The following is a 587-nucleotide window of genomic DNA, read 5'->3' as shown; positions in this document are numbered from 1 at the left end:
GGTCCATGCTAGATACGTGGTACAGGGTAACTGCAGGAGGGGGGGGTGTAATGTGGGTTCACGGGGCCTGCTGGAGGTCAAGGTCCATGCTGGATATGCGCTGGATCATAACTGCAAGAAAGGAAAGCTAGTGGGGGAGTAGAGCAGGGGAGTATGTGGGTCCCCAGGGCCTGCTGGAGGTCCAGGTCCATGCTAGATATGTGGCACAGGGTAACTGCAGGGGGGGGGGGGGGGTAATGTGGGTCCACGGGGCCTGCTGGAAGTCAAGGTCCATGCTGGATATGCGCTGGATCATAACTGCAAGAAAGGAAAGCTAGTGGGGGAGTAGAGCAGGGGAGTATGTGGGTCCCCAGGGCCTGCTGGAGGTCCAGGTCCATGCTAGATATGTGGCACAGGGTAACTGCAGGGGGGGGGGGGGGGGGGGTAATGTGGGTCCACGGGGCCTGCTGGAAGTCAAGGTCCATGCTGGATATGCGCTGGATCATAACTGCAAGAAAGGAAAGCTAGTGGGGGAGTAGAGCAGGGGAGTATGTGGGTCCCCAGGGCCTGCTGGAGGTCCAGGTCCATGCTAGATATGTGGCACAGGG

This window comes from Rhamphochromis longiceps, unplaced genomic scaffold (assembly GCF_057381845.1).
Source record: "Rhamphochromis longiceps isolate RC_006_pf unplaced genomic scaffold, R_longiceps_female_GT1.1 unmapped_scaffold_8, whole genome shotgun sequence".
Classification (NCBI taxonomy): Eukaryota; Metazoa; Chordata; class Actinopteri; order Cichliformes; family Cichlidae; genus Rhamphochromis; species Rhamphochromis longiceps.
The sequence above is the reverse complement of the archived record's forward strand: the minus strand, read 5'-3'. Positions refer to the sequence as shown.